Raw genomic sequence first — 16036 nt, forward strand, 5'->3', positions numbered from 1 at the left:
ATGTCATGCATCATTTAAAGCCAACCACATTAAATATACCACAAAGATCATACATCCCTCATTCTACATAAGGTATACCTGGCAACGACGGAGCATCGGTAATTGGACCGTGGAACATGCCAAGCCTACTCTGTAGGCTAGTCTACAAGATCTATAACCTAAGGCTCTGATACCATTTGTAACAACCCAAATCCACCGCTAGTAAATATTGTCCTCTTTGGGCTAAGGAGACATCCAATAAAATTGGAATGATATAGAGAAGATTAGCATGGCCCCTGCGCAAGGATGACACGCACTAATCGAGAAATGGTCCAAAATTTTAAGGCACCCATGTGACATCGACGGCGGCATCGTACACCATGGGACCGTGGCACATGCATAGGATAGTTTTTTTATTTTTTTATTTTTCATTTCATAGTCTAGGTTGAATTCGGTTTGCAACATTAGTATAGGTTAGTATAGGTTGAATTGTATTTGCATAATAAACCATAGGGTAGTATAAGACATTCATTTCTGTTTTGTTCCTTTTCCTTTATTTCAAAAATGTTCTTTCCTTTCTTTCCCTTGTAATCATTTTTTCTTTCATGAGGTAATAAAAGGCGAGTGTAAGTCGCATTATGAACAGGGCCCATTTAATGTATATTTCGCATTTCAAGGTATAGTAATGACCTTAGATTAAATAGGTAAAATTTAAGGTCGTTACAATGGTATCAGAGCCAGCCACCAGACGATGTGTCAGCCTTCTTGTTGTTCCCCAAAGGGGGGTAGACACGAGGAGGTGTGCCAGTAAGGACGCTGGGCCCCAAAGGGCGGTGAATTTGGGGGCGGTCCCACATCGATTGTTGGAAGGAAAGAGTGCCAACAAGGATGCTGACTCTGAAGGGGGGTGGATTGTGATGTCCCACATTGGTTGGGGAGGAGAACAAACCACCATTTATAAGGTGGAAACCTTCCCCTAGCAGACGCGTTTTAAAGCCTCGAGGGGAAGCCCGAAAGGGAAAGCCCAAAGAGGACAATATCTGCTAGCGATGGATCTGGGTCGTTACAAATTATGTGTGCTCATGCATTGGAGGATACCCCTATTTCATCACGATGGTACGGACGCGTACACTAATGGGCAGGGGTATGATCATTATGTTTTACATAATGCTGCCGTGATGGTTACTAGTTCTAATGGGTGTCTGGCCTAAGGAGCTCCCGAAGTATGCTCCTCCGACAAGGAAAGTGGCCCAGTGGTGTGCGAATTGACTGGTGAGTCTATACTCGCACGTATGGTCTGTGTGTAGAGTATATGGTACACATCCCAAGTTATCCGTTATGGTACACATCCCAAGTTATCCGTTAGGACAGTACCGTAGGAAATTAGATTGAAAGAATAGGTCGTCTGTGTGTAGAGTATATGGTAGACATCCCAAGTTATCCGTTAGGACAGTACCGTAGAAAATTAGATTGAAAGGATAGGTCTCATCATTGCATTCGCATGTTTTGCATTTAACCACAATAGTGGGATCACTTAGTGAGTATTTCTTTAAATACTCAAGGCATGTGCTACTACATTTTGTAGGTTAAAGCAAGACATTCCTATACGTCTAACGACGACATCGCAACTCGAGACCATGACACATGCATAGGGTAGTCGTATTTATTTTCTTAGACTTAACTTGCCCTTACATCCACTATTGGACCAACTCGCTCTAGGATCTCAAATGGTCCAATGAATTTAGGACTTAACTTGCCCTTACGTCCGAATCTCAACACACCTTTCATAGGTGCCACCTTGAGGAATACTGGGTCCCCTATCTCAAACTCCAGGCTTTTACGCCTTATATTGGCGTAGCTTTTCTGTCTACTTTGAGCAGTACGCATCCTCGCTTGAATTTTCTGGACAGCCTCATTGTGTAGTCGAACCAGCTCGGGTCCTACTAACTCTCTCTCTCCTATTTCGTCCCAACATAGTGGGGACCTACACCGTTTTCCCTATAGGGCCTCAAACGGTGTCATTCCAATAGTTGCTTGGAAGCTGTTATTATACGAGAATTCCATCAGGTGGAGTTTGGAATCCCAACTTCACTTCAAATCTAGTGCGCAAGCGCGTAACATATCCTCTAGAATTTGGTTTAAACGCTCTGTTTGTCCATCTGTTTGGGGGTGAAAGGCGGTACTAAAGTCGAGGGGGGTACCCAGTGTTTTCTGAAGTCCACGCCAAAACACTAATGTAAAGCATGGATCCCGATCCGACACTATAGACATTGGGACTCCATGTAGTCTTACTATCTCTTTCACATATAGTTGTGCCCAATTGTCAACTGTATATGTAACTTTCCTAGGTAGAAAGTGTGCCGACTTGGTCAACCTATCGACAACTACCCAGATCACTGTATAGCCTTTGGGCATTTTGGGTAATCCTACTATGAAGTCCATCGCTATGTTTTCCCACTTCCACTCCGATATGCTTAGGGGCTGCAACAATCCCGCCGCCTTTTGTCTTGGAGCTTTCACTTGTTGACAAACTAAGCACTTGCTCACAAACTCGGCCACATCCCTCTTCATGCTCTTCCACCAAAAATGTTGTTTTAAATCTTGGTACATCTTAATACCTCCTGGATGCATGGCAAATGGCGAGTTGTGAGCTTCCGTCAGTATCTCTTTCCTTAAATATTCAATTGCCGAAACACATAAGCGTTCCTGATACAATAGTCCTTCATTTGAGGACTTCGAGAATCCATCTACCGGACTTTCGTCTAGCTGTCCTAGGACTTTCTGTAGGATAGGATTCTCTCGTTGGAAGGTAATAATTCTCTGCCTAAGCATAGGTTGTACCGTGAGTCGAGCTAGTTGTGTTATGACTCCCTCGGTCTCTACCGCTATGTTGGCTCGCTCGAATTCTCTTTGTACCCTTACTTCCCTCGTAATGAGAGACAACGAGTAGACCGTCTTCCTACTCAAGGCATCTGCGACCATGTTTGCATTTCCAGGGTGGTACTGGATATCTACATCATAATCCTTCACCAATTCTAACCACCTTCTCTGCCTCATATTTAACTCTTTCTAGGTGAGAAGTATTTTAAACTTTTGTGGTTGGTAAAAATTTGAGTTTTCTCTCCATACAGGTAATGTCGCCAGACTTTCAGCGCGAACACTATAGCGGCCAACTCTAGGTCGTGGGTAGGGTAGATCTTTTCGTATTCCTTAAGTTGACGAGATGCGTATGCAACAACCTTTCCGTGTTGCATTAATACACATCCCAGTCCTTTCATGGAGGCATCACTATAAATCACATACCCTTCTGAGCTCTCGGGTACTGTGAGTACTGGGGCGGTTACCAATCTCTCTTTTAGGTTCTAGAAGCTTGCCTCACAAGCATCATCCCATCTAAATGGTACCCTTTTTTTCTTAGCTTTGTTAAAGGCGAAGATATTCTAGCGAAGTCTTGCACGAACCTTCAATAGTATATCGCCAATCCTAGGAAACTCCTTACTTCTGTTACCGTAGTTGGGCGTTCCCACTTTGTGATCTCTTCGACCTTGGTGGGATCTACAGATATTCCGTCCTTTGACACCACATGTCCTAGGAAAGAGACTTGTCGTAATCAAAATTCGCATTTGGAGAACTTGGCGTACAACTTATGCTCTCTTAGGGTGGTTAGGACTTTTTGGAAGTGTTCCTCGTGTTCTAGGTTTGTTTTTTAGTATATTAGGATGTTGTCAATGAAGACGATCACAAACATGTCTAGACATTCCTTGAATACCCGGTTCATTAACTCCATAAACACAGCTGGGGAATTGGTGAGGCCAAATGACATCACTACGAACTTGTAGTGACCGTACCTTGTCCTAAACGCTATTTTTAGTATGTCTTTTTCATTAATCCTAATTTTGTGGTAACCGGACCGAAGATCTATCTTGAAAAATGCAGTTGCCTCTCTGAGTTGGTCAAACAAGTCTTCTATTCTAGGCAGAGGATATTTTTTTTTTATGGTTCTCTTATTTAGCTCTCTGTAGTCGATGCACAGACGCATCGATCCATCTTTCTTCTTAACAAACAACACTGGCGCACCCCAGGGGGACACGCTAGGTTGAATGAATCCTTTATCTAGTAAGTCTTGCAATTGCGCCTTGAGTTCCTTCAACTGTGCTCGATAGGGTGCTTTGGAAATAGGCCCAGTTTCCAGCTCGAGTTTGATGACGAAGTCGACTACTCGGGAAGGAGGTATTCTAGGTAAGTCGTCTGGAAATACATTCGGGAACTCGTTTACTATTGGGACATTTTCTGTGGTCTTTTCTTTTCCTCTTTCTTCTACAGCACATGCTAATATAACCCATCCGCCTTGTTGGACTAACCTCTTTGCTTTCATCATTGAGACTACCTTAAGGGCAATCCCGGTACTTGTGCCTTTAAATTTAAAGGTAGGTCCTGTCGGTGGTGAAAATTTTACTTCCTTTTTACGACAATCTAAACTAGCTCGATTTTCGGCTAGCCAATCCATGCCTAGTATGACGTCAAAATTCGTCATATTTACTACCATCAGGTCAATGCTTAGAGTTGGGTTCCCTATGATTACTTGGTCATTCTTTACTCTATCCCTAGATACTAAGTCTACCCCCACAGGGGTGATTACAGACATTTCATGCAATAAGGGTTCTAATTCAAACCCCGCTTGTACAACAAAAGACATAGAAATAAAGGAATGTGTGGAACCATAATAAAATAAGGTAAAAGCGAAATGACCTAAAATGGATACTGTACCTGTCACCACGGCATCGGACCTCCCAGTGCCCTTGCTCGTTGACGCGTAGGCCCTAGCTTGAGCTCAGGTGGTGCTGGTTGTTCCGTTTGCTCTACTACTCTGGGCGGGTTTGCTTGTGCTTTAGCGTTTCCAGCCTTGCAGTTCACGGCAATGTGCCCCTCTTAACCACATCTATAACATGCTCGGCTGCCAGCCATGCACCTCCCACCGTGTAGTCTTCCACAGATAGTGCACCCTTCCTCTCTCCTCCCTCTGGCCCCATCTTGGTTCCTAGGGTTTCTATCGGTACATCGAGGAGGATGTCGCTCATTCCATCTAGGAGCGGGTCTGTTATTAGAACGATGCTTACGTGCTGGTGGCGGACGGTTAGAGCCTCCTGATTCATGTGGGCGCTTCTGCCAAATTACTACCGGCTCCTCTCGTCGTTTCTCATCCTTTGGTTTCTCTAAAGCCTTGGCAGTTCTCAAGGCTTCCTCATAGGTCTTTGAGTTGAACGCTTCCAGCATGCGGCGGATTCTTGGTTCTAGACCCAATACAAACTTCTCTGTCATCCTTTCCTTGGTGTCCACCATGGACGGCGCAAATCTCTTGAGTCTCTTAAGCTCTTGGTTGTATTTCTCCACTGTGAGTCCGCCCTGTACCAGGTGGGCGAACTTCTACTGTCTTTTAAGTCGCTCTAACTTAGGATAATATTCTTTAAGGAAGGCCTCCTTAAACCGTTCCCAGTTCATAGGTCCTCCTCTTGGGCTTTCCCTTTTGGACTTCCCCTCAAGGCTTTAAAACGCGTCTCCTAGGGGAAGGTTTCCACACCCTTATAAAGGGTGGTTTGTTCTCCTCCCCAACCTATGTGGGACATCACATCCACCCCCCTTCGGGGCCCAGCGTCCTCGCTGGCACTCTTTCCTTCTCCAATCGATGTGGGATCGCCCCCAAATCCACCCCCCTTTGGCGCCCAGCATCCTTACTGGCACAATGCCTCGTGTCTACCCCCTTCGGGGAACAGCGAGAAGGCTGGCACATCGTTCGGTGTCTGGCTCTAATACCATTTGTAACTACCCAGATCCACTGCTAGCAGATATTGTCCTCTTTGGACTTTCCCTTTCGGGCTTCCCCTCAAGGCTTTACAATGTGTCTCCTAGAGGAAGGTTTCCACACCCTTATAAAGGGTGGTTTGTTCTCCTCCCCAACGTATGTAGGACATCACAAAAAGATCATGCATCTCTCATGAGTATTAGTATGAGTGATAAAAACATTTCTCTTAAACTTTGTCCTAAAGTTAGTTAATAACCACTAACAATGTTATTAATGAAAGTACAAATAACCACTAACAATGTTATTAATGAAAGTACAAATGTTGTCAATTACTATTAATTCTATCGTAATTGCTCCATAAGTTAATAACTTATTCCTAACTTATTCTATTAAGTCTACTGTAAATTCTATTAAAGTTAGCCCATAAGTTATTAACCGTTACTATATATATATATAATCAATATTTTTGCATCTTGGAATCGATATAAATGAACAATTGAGTCACTGACTTGTTATTTGAATGGATGCAAGGGAGCCTGGCCCCTTCTTCGATCTTATCTCGAGCAAGAAAAGAAAGAAAGAAAGCAAGGAGACTAGGCAAAGGTAGAACACCAAACTTCGCTGACCATCACTCACTTGATTGAAGAAGCCATTAGAGCCAGATCTGCGTCAAACCCTTCCTTAGGAAGAAAAACTGCCAACTCCTTTGTTGATTCCTCAGCTGATCTCACTCATCTTTCGTCTCTCTTCTTTCTTTCTTTCACAAGGAATGAAATTGTGAAACCCAGTTGTAGAGGTTCCGGGACTCGGCATAAATGAACAATTGAGTCATTGACTTGTTATTTGAATGGATGCAACTTGTTTACTTAGACGTTAATTATTTTTGGGTTGAATCTCTAATGGTGCACTACATCTAACGTTTTCTCTAAGAGGATACGAGTATAGAGTTGGTTTAATCAAACGATGTAAATGATGGAAAAATTGATGATGATAATTTGGATGACATTGATATTTGGAAAAATAAAATAATAATAATAATAATAATTCTCTTTAAAAATATTAAAATATCACTTGGTTTACTTTTAATATTAGGTTTTATGACTATATTAAAAAAATAATTAGATGGTTGGTCATAGAAAAGTTATTTATAACAAATTTATAATAATTTGATTCATTAATTTTCATAAGATACCATTAATTTTGATAACATACCATATTAACAAAAAGTTATTTAATTTAATTTGAACCATTAATTTTGATTATTATTTAATTTGTAGTATTTTATTATAAGATATTTTATTTTTAAACAAAATATTTGATTTTTTAGTTATAATAAATTTTTAATTTAGTGTCAAATATAATATAATATAATATTAAATTATTTGACACATGCATTAAGAATATTTTAAAAAATGTCAATAATCTCGAAAGTAAGTGACAGAGCCCAATAGATTTCAAGTATGTTTGGTCACTCAAACATATTAACGTTTGTTGGAAAAGTTTATTATTTTTAATTTCATGAAGTTTGTAATTGTCAAATGGTCAAATTCACTTTGTGTTTTGGGTAGATTTGAGGGGATCAGAATTAAATCATGGCTACAAACGTCTCTTGTGTTAACTGATGCTCCTAGTACATTTATGCACTTAATACTTAATATATCATGAGAAAATATCTAGAAAAGCATGAACATTATAATTTTTTTTGAAGATTTTGATTGATCATGTGAAACATGTTGTTTTTGTCCGGAAAAAATTCACTTTCTCGACTTTATAGTCGGTAAAAATAGAGTAGAAGTAGGAGTATCAAGAGAAAGCTAAAGTCACGAGGGATTTGCAACACCAAAAACTGTAGGTAAAGTTCGGAGTTTTTACGGGTTACTAGCTTCTATAAGAGATTTATAAAAGATTTTATAACAATAGCTACTTCATTGAATAATTTAATTTTAAAAAAACTTTTTTTAAATGGGAAAATGCAAGAGAATGCATTGTTTTGGTCTAATTTTGATGAAAGATGTAAAACAGGTGATATACTTGAGTGAAAAACTAAAGAGGGTAGAACTCAGCTATCAATGAAGAATTGTTTGCTTTAGTTCATAAGGGTCACAATACTCGTTATGGCCTTGAGAATTTGTGATCCACCTCGATAAGAAAGCTTGAAGTATGTGAATTGTGATGTCCCACGTTGGTTGGGGAGGAGAACAAACCATCATTTATAAGGGTGTGGAAACCTTCCTCTAGCAGATGCGTTTTAAAGCCTTGAGGGCGAGCTCGAGAGGGAAAGCTCAAAGAGGACACTATCTGCTAGCGGTGGATCTGGGTCGTTACAAATGGTATCAGAGCCAGTCACCGAATGATGTGCCGGCCTTCTCGCTGTTCCCTAAAGGGGGTAGACACGAGGCGGTGTGCCAGTAAGAACGCTGGGCCCCAAAGGGGGTGGATTTGGGGGCGGTCCCACATTGATTGGAGGAAGGAAAGAGTAAGTGGGTGATTTGGGCATTGATACCAAGACTTTATAACTATTAATGCATGTCTATAGGTTTTGTATTCCTAAATGATCCATAAGAGATTTGCTTTTGAGAGAAACACCTCGTCAGTTTTGTAGCCAATGTTTGTCATTTGTAGAGGGTACAACTCATTGTTCTCCGAGGTTGTTTATGTATTTAATCCACTTACGCCTCTTGATTTTCTTCCTATTCCTTCTAATATTTGTGTGAGTGAAGCATCCACGGGTCAAATTTGATCAAAACATTGCACAAAGTGAGAGAGAGAATTGAGAAACAAAATTTTAAAGTTGTTTCAAGAAGTAACAAAGTATAGAAGAACATAATTTTTTAATCTAGTGACTCGGTTTGGATATTTTTCGCCAGAAGCTATTCCATCTCAACAGAAGAAAAAGTTACATTTTTTTTTTTTTGCAAGTACCGATTCTCATGTCTAAGAAAGAAACCCTTGTCAAATTCCGGAGAGAATTAATAATAATGCATCCACAGAAGTTTTTAAGTAGAATCAAAGGAAGAACAGTTAACAAACATAATAAGAAATAAGAAAGTATGTATATAAAATGTAACGACCCAGATCCACCGTTAGCAGATATTGTCCTTTTTGGATTTTCCCTTTCGGGCTTCCGCTCAAGGCTTTAAAACGGGTCTGCTAGGGAAGGTTTCCACACCCTTAGAAAGGGTGATTTGTTCTCCTCCCCAACCTAATTTTTAACCCGAGATTTGAAAGGATCTCAATTAAATCATTAAATCATGGCCACAAACCTATTTAACAGTCATTTTTCTCAATATTTTTATAGTAGTGATTAAAGCATATCGTATGAAAAAATATATTTTTAATTTTTCAAAATAATAGTGTAACGGATCAAAATATACATGGTTAAAACTAATTGTCGAGGGAGAAATTGTTATTTGATTTTTAGTATCTTATTATCAGAAATTTTATTTTTAATTAACGTATTTTATGGTTAAATATGTTATTTTCAAATATACATGGTTAAAACTAATTTTAAAATTAAAACATTAAATTTAGAAATTGTTATTTAATTTACAAAAATACCTAATATAATTTTTTTTTGTTAAAATTAAAATAAAATTTACACGAATTAAAATTGAAAATGTAGGAATATTATATTTTATGTCAAAAGAAATAATAATTTAGTTTTTTTTATTTTAATTTTATAAAAATCAAATTAAAATTTCCTAAATTACCTACTTTATATAATATATATATATATATATATATATATATATATATATATATTGCATTAAAAAAACTCAAATCTAGAGAATTTTTATATAAAATAAATTTAAATGTTATTTAATTTTTATTAAAAAATTTTTAATATTCAAAACAAAATGGATGGTTAATAAATACATTAAATTAATATAATAAAAAAAATTCAGTAATTTTTCTTAAAAAGTCAATAATTTTTATTCGAAAATAATTTTAAGTTAGTAATAATTTTTCAGTTTCTAATAAAAATAAATAATAGCGGGTTATATTTAATAATGTTAGTAATAATGTTAGTAATTTTAAGTTAGTAACAATTTTTCAGTTTCTAATAATAATTTTAAGTTAGTAATAATTTTAAGTGAGAAAAGATATGATAGGAATGTAAAACGATAACGGGGTTATATTTAACAATGTTGAAAATGGAAAAATATTGGGACCTCATGCATTATGTGTGCTCATGCATTGGGGGATACCCCTATTCATCACAATGGTACGGACGCGTACACTAATGGGTAGGGGTACGATCATTATGTTTTACGTAATGTTGTCGGCAGGGTATGATCATTATGTTTTACATAATACTGTCGGCATGGGTACAATCATTTTGTTTTACATAATGTTGTCGTGACGGTTACTAGTTCTAACAGGTGTCTAGCTTAAGGAGCTCTCGGAGTATGCTCCCCCAATAAGGAAAGTAGCCCAGCGGTGTGCGAACTGACTGGTGAGTCCATACTCGCACGTATAAGCTATGTGTAGAGTATATGGTACACATCCAAGTTACCCGTTAGGACAGTACCATAGGAAATTAGATTGAAAGGATAAATCTCATCATTACATTCGCATGTTCTTGCATTTGACCACAATAGTGGGGCCACTTACTGAGTATTCCTTTAAAAATGTATGTGCTACTACATTTTTCAGGTTAAAACAAGACATTCCTGTTCGTCTGACGATGACATCGCAACTCGAGACCATGGCACACGCATAGGGCAGTCATATTTATATTTAGCCTTTTGTTGTGTTGTTTTTTAAAGGTGTTTTCGAAACACGTAAGTCTATGGTTGTGTTTTAAGATAAAATGTTATATTTTATGGAATTTAAATGAAGTCTTTCTGCATTCAATGTTTATGATATGTATACAGTTAAGATCTTAAATTAAGTAGAAAATTTCAGGTCGTTACAAACACCATTTTCATATTAAATATAGAACAAAGATTTTTATTTTCAACAAATCCTTGTATTGTGTATTGGCTAAATATATGGTTGGATGTGACCTATATGTGGACGTAACCTCGATAATATGTTGAAACAAGTAAAAAAAAAAAAAAAACAAAGTAACACGAGATCTTTTGGAGCAAACTTTAAGCACTTAACTCTTCAATTCTCTTTATTGTTGTAATGAAAAGGTCATATCTCACACGAGTATTTATAGTGGAAAAAATACTAACTACTCTGTTAAACTTAAGTTAATAACTACTAACAATATTAGTGATTAAAATACAAATGTTGTCCACAATTTGTCAATTACTATTAATATTAAATTATTTGACACATGGAATAAGAATATTTTAAAAAATATTTACAATAAGGTTCAAAACTACGTTTACAAAGCTCAATAAATTTCAAGTCTGTCTCTTTAGTCACTCAAACATATCCGTTTGTTGGAAAACTTTATTATTTTTAATTTGATAAAGTTTGTAATTGTCAAATGATCAAATTGACTTCATCTTTTATGTAGATTTGAGGGATCGGAATTAAATCATGGCCACAAACGTGTTAACTAAGGCTCTTAGTACATTTATGCGCTTATATATACTGCTTTGAGAAAATATCTCGAAAAACATGTTATTTATATTGATAATATTATAATTTATCTAAAAATTTTACTTGAGAAACATGTTTAAGTGTAGTTTTTGCATCGAAAAAGCTCACTCTCTTCAAGCTTATAAATAGAGTAAAGGAGGAAACATAAAGTTATCAGGAATTTGCCTAACATAAAAAATTGTAAGTAAAGTTCGGAGTTTTATGGGTTAGCTAGCTTCGAGAGGAGATTTACAAAAGATTTTACCACCATACCGGTAAGAGAATGCATGATATTAAGCAACGCACATTACTTGTTTTCCCTCATTTCTATAAAACTTTTGAAATTGAATGTAATGAATGTGGTTTGTGCTAGATGTTTTGATGCAAGATGGAAACCATTGATATAAAAGCTAAATGAGGCCATTGAGCTATCCTACTTGTGATAAAGAATTGTTTGCGTTAGTTCATACATGAGTGGTGGCAACACTACTTATGACATAGAGAATTTGTGATCCCCTTTGATCGCGAAAGCTTCAAGTATCTGAAGGGTCAAAGCAAACTGAACAGTAGACATGCAGAGTGGGTGGAATTTATCGAAACATTTTCGTATGTCATCAAATATAAGCAAGGTAAGGGTAATATGGTAGCTGATGTGTTATCTAAAAGGTACGATCTCTTTATTTCTCTTCGTGCAAATTCTCTTCGTGCAAAAATTCTTAAATTTGAGTATATTAAAGAATTATAGAGAGATGACCAAGACTTTAGAATTATTTATGCATCTTGTCTTCAGAAAAAACTTGTGGATGATTATGATGTGTTTAATGAATTTTTACCTAAGAAAAATATGTTTTGTATTCCGAAGTGTTCTATAACAGGTTTGCTGAGAAGCATATGGTGGTGCCTTACTTGTACTTATAATATGTTGCATAAACACGGCCAAAGATAAGTTAAATCTAGATTACAATCAAATGGGTTTTATACAACAAGACGAATCACAGACTTATTTTTTAGGGAAGTAAGATGAAATCCATAGAATAATGGTTAGTGATAGAGATATTAAATTTTTAAGTTACTTTTGGAAATTACTGTGGGGTAAAATTGGTACAAAGTTGTTTTCATCTACCTGTCATCCTCAGGATGGACAAATTGAGGTGGTTAATAGAACATTAGCAGAGTTGTTTAGGGCTATTATTTCTAAGAATATTAAGTACTCGGATGAATGTATGCCATTTGTATAGTTTGCATATAATAGAGCAATGTAGAGTACAACTCATTGTTCTATTTTTGAAGTTGTTTATGTATTTAATCCACTTATGCCTCTTGATTTTCTTCCTATTCCTTCCAATATTTTTGTGAGTGAATCAACCCGTTGATTTTCTTCCTATTTCTTCTAATATTTTTGTGAGCGAAGCATCCAGGTCAGATTTGATCAAAACATTGCGCAAGGAGGTAAAAGAGAACTGAGAAACAAAATTTTAAAGTTGTTTCAAAGAATTAACAAAGGACGGAAGAAAATAATTTTTCAACCTGATGACTGGGTTCGGATGCATTTTCGGGAGGAGCGATACCTATCTCAAAGGAAGAAAAAGTTACATGGAGCCATTCTCATCGAAGAAAGAAAAAGTTGAGGGGATGACCCTTTATCATATTCTGAGGAGAATCAATAACCATGCATATTGTAGTAGTCCAAAAATAAATAAAGAAATAAACTAATAAAAATAATTATAAAAATAGTTAAAATAATAATAAAAAAAATTTAATTAATTAATTAATTTTAAAAAAAAAATTTCCCCACTTCTCTCCGCTAACCTCTCATCCCTTCCCACAATTATCTCTTCTCAACCTATCTTTATGCCAGAAAGTAACAGGCAAAAAAGAAACAGAAAATCAATAATCGTAAGATTTACTTGAAATAAAAAATGAGAATAAACTTTACCCAATTGGGATTCACAGGAGATTTACGTGAAGATAGATCTGATCAACAATCTTTATTTTCTTTTATCCTATATTTTTTAGAAATCACAACCATTTATACATTCTATAGTCAATCACGTCAGATTAGTAATATTAGATTAAATTTTTAACAGTAGCCAAATGAATAGATTAAAGATAGAATGGCCAAGAAAACTTTTGAATAGGAAACACTGAGAAGGAAAGATTCGGAAACAGAGATCACTAAAAATTTGGAAGGCATGACAACAGAATTAAAAGGAAACAGATAAAAAAAAAAAAGATTAAGAAATTAAAAACCACAAACTAAATACAGAGGTAAAAAGGTAAACACAAAGGGTAAATACAGAGAGTTTACTTAGAGCAGTAAAACACAGAATAATTTGAAAAAGCTATATCTATTTTCTTATACAACAGTATGAAAAATAAGATTTTTAATAAAAATATAATTATAGATATATAACATTTCAGACTTTTAACAATGGACCCATGTAAATCAGAGAAATAATGTTGTAGAGTTCAAACCTGAAACTAATGTCATTGGCTCATATAGGTTAACTCGGATTTCAAAGGACGGAATCGAACTTTAATTAAAGATATATTCGTAACAGCGACTTAAGCTTGCCAGGTAAGTGACCTTACTATCGGCATGGTTATATTTGATGTTGACACGTGCCCCGTGGTTCTGTACGTGTCATATATATTGATATGTGTGAATTGTCTGTGGATCGATATGCTTCCTATATGTTATGTTATAATGTGTGGTTTGTATGATAATAATTATGGTACGATGTGCTCAATGATATGTTTGAGATAGGGTACGAGAAGGATGCACAAAACGAAATGTAACGATAGGAGTAAGATACGTTCATGAAACGTTAGAGTTAGGTTACATACCGGAGTGCTATGGATAGGAGAGATTGATGAAAGAATACGGTTAGGTTATGGGTAGAAAGGGACAGGTTTGTGATAGATTGATAGAACGATAGCGTTAGGGTACGTTCTTGTGACGATATGACTAAGGTACGTCACGTAATAATATGTCTGTGATAGGTATAAGAACGTTAAGGCTATGGTAAGTTAGAGAACGATATGACTATGAAGTGTTTACGTTATGACTTGGTTATGATATGATACATTGTATGCTAGATTATTGTGCTTAAGTACGAAATCATGTGAACGTGAATGTATGTTATTTATGCTGCTTAGTTGATGTGATATGAATGCATGTGACGATGTGTGGCCCTTGTACAATTATGGCTTGTTGTATGAGTATTGGATTATAACTGAATGAATTGTATGACATGAAATACGGTAAATTGCATGATACATAACCCCGCTAGGAATATGTATGATATGTAACGAAATGAGAATGAGAATGACATGTAAGCATGAAAACGTGACACGAGGTTATGTTCATTAAATGATGACTGTAGGACTAGTGGGACCTCATGCATATTGTGTGATCATGCATTTGGGGGGATACCCTTATCCCATCACGAGGGTACGGACGCGTACATCCAAATGGCAGGACAACGATCGTTATGCCCTGCATAGCGCTGCCGTGACGGTTTTAGTTTTAACGGGTCCCGGTGGGCCCCCAGAGCATACCCACCGGCTAGGGACAGTGGCCCAGCAGTGTGCGAACTAGCTGATGAGCCCATACTCGCACGTATGGGCTGCGTGTAGAGTATATGGTACACGTCCATGATTACCTGTTAGGATTACACCGTAGGGAAAACGAAACGAAACGAAACGAAAGATAGGTCTCATCATTTCATTGCATGTGATTATTGCATTTAACCCCAATAGTGGGGTCACTTACTGAGTATTTCTTTAAATACTCGAGTCATGTGCTACTACATTTTTCAGGTTAAGGCAAGGCATTCCTGTACGGCTGATGACGGCATCGCAACTCGAGATCATGGCACATGCATAGGATAGTGGCATTTATTTTCTTAGACTTATGATAGAATAGGATGTTTTAAACTTAAACGTTTACTTATTTTATTTCGAGTCTTTTGTTGTGTTGTTTTAAAAATGTTTTCGAAACACGAAGTCCATGGTTGTGTTTTAAGATAAAGGTTATGTTTTATGGAATTTAAATGAAGTCTTCCGCATTCAATGTTTATGGTATGTATACAGTAGCGACTTTAAATTAAGTAGAAAATTTCGAGTCGTTATACATATTAAATTAATCTTCCCACGAAATTTTGAGTAGAATCAAAAGGAAGAAAAAAGTATTATACAACGAACATAAATAAAAAAGTATGTGTATGAAATTTTGATAGCATACGGTACTAACAAAAAGTTATTTAATTTTTAGCATTATTTAATTTTTAGCATTATTTAATTTTTAGCATTTTATTATAAAATATTTGGTTCAACCGAGCCAATACATTCAAGTCATACAGAGTATGGAGATTGAGGATCTCGATTAAATGCCACAAACGTATTTTGTGGAAAGACTATAAATACCCACCATCTGAGAATCATCTTTGTCATTAGTCATTCAATCAAGTTCGATTATAGTCATTCAATCAAGTTCGATTATGGACTGACTCGGTTTAGAAAAATTTAGAACAATTTAGAACAAGGTTTACCATTAATGCAATTCTTGTGGTAGATTGCATCTGAACTATTCAATCAAGACTCTCTTGTCATTAATGGTCTTGATTGATCAAGTTCGATTGTGGAGTGACTCAATTTAAAACAAAGTTTCACTAATGGAGTGACTCAATTTAAAACAAAGTTTCAATCCATTGTGGA

At 36.4% G+C, this 16036-nt stretch overlaps 1 pseudogene; it reads left to right on the forward strand.

The window, feature by feature from the left end:
• Positions 1-210: 210 nt before the first annotated feature.
• On the forward strand, positions 211-321 carry LOC147786902 (U6 spliceosomal RNA; annotated as a pseudogene).
• The last annotated feature ends 15715 nt before the right edge of the window (positions 322-16036 follow it).

The sequence above is a fragment of the Cucurbita pepo genome, chromosome 18, assembly GCF_057944985.1.
Source record: "Cucurbita pepo subsp. pepo isolate OVF chromosome 18, ASM5794498v1, whole genome shotgun sequence".
NCBI classification, from domain to species: Eukaryota; Viridiplantae; Streptophyta; class Magnoliopsida; order Cucurbitales; family Cucurbitaceae; genus Cucurbita; species Cucurbita pepo.